The sequence below is a fragment of the Palaemon carinicauda genome, chromosome 11 (assembly GCF_036898095.1).
Source record: "Palaemon carinicauda isolate YSFRI2023 chromosome 11, ASM3689809v2, whole genome shotgun sequence".
Taxonomy (NCBI): domain Eukaryota; kingdom Metazoa; phylum Arthropoda; class Malacostraca; order Decapoda; family Palaemonidae; genus Palaemon; species Palaemon carinicauda.
The window spans coordinates 145,014,776-145,015,660 of NC_090735.1; the positions used below are offsets into that span (position 1 = coordinate 145,014,776).

The 885-nt window shown below is 38.0% G+C and overlaps 1 protein-coding gene across 1 annotated transcript in view; it reads left to right on the top strand.

Annotated features, from left to right (window-relative positions):
- Nucleotides 1–680: 680 nt before the first annotated feature.
- Nucleotides 681–885, top strand: part of LOC137649824 (uncharacterized) — an 8,658-nt gene continuing 8,453 nt past the window's right edge. Inside the window, exon 1 of the mRNA XM_068382776.1 lies at nucleotides 681–835. The gene's annotated coding sequence lies outside the window, so the exon portion shown is untranslated. The remainder of the gene's footprint in view (nucleotides 836–885) is intronic.

An 885-nucleotide genomic window follows, 5' to 3' on the forward strand; every position in this document is an offset into this window, starting at 1 on the left:
ATGGAGGGAATGTAAACTGTAATTTTTGTGAAAATGAGGAGGAAGATTTGATACATTTTTTGTTATTTTGCCAGGAATATAGAAAAGAAAGGAATAAAGTAATTGAGCTACAACAACCATACGAGGAAGACCCAAAGAAAATAGTAGGATTATTTTTATTTAGTGAAACAAATATAGAAAAGAAAAAAGAAGTATTAAACATAATGTGGAAGAAAAGACAAAACAGTACAAGAAGATAAGCGTTAGAGGCGCCGTTGTAAAGGCTATGCCTCGCCCCGGAACCTGAACCTGAACCTGAACTGCTTCTGTTTCACCATAGAATTATCATTCTTTCGCCTTTTCCATTTTTTTTCTCTGGTCTTCACCTTATCCGATTGTTATTGTTGAAAGATTCTCTATTTTATAGACAAGCAGCGTTGATGAACGCTCGTAGGTAGCGATAGTGAATCAAGTGCAGTAACCATTCAAGAATGAGTAATCAGTACTGTAAAACATGTATGGACGAACGATGATCGCGAATGGAAATAATTCCTTTCTTCTTCAAGTCCTTTTGGATCTCAACCCGTCAGTTGGACGTCAAGTTTCTCAAGATTCTGACGAGACGGTGACCTGCAAGAATTCTTTTGACCGGCTTTTGCGTCGGTACGAAGTTGAGAATGGTTAAGATGAGTCGACGAAATCTTTTTGTTAAGACTTTTGACCAAGCTTGTGAAGATCCGTGAGTGTCGACGATGCTCACGTACATTTGAATCCGGGGACTCTCTTCCAAAGCACGAATGTTCTCGCCGTATCGACAACGATTCGTGTTATTTCGATTGCAGATCTAGTTGCAAAGGTACAGTTGACTTAGTTTTTTTTTTTTAGACTTTTAGTAAATCGAATTTG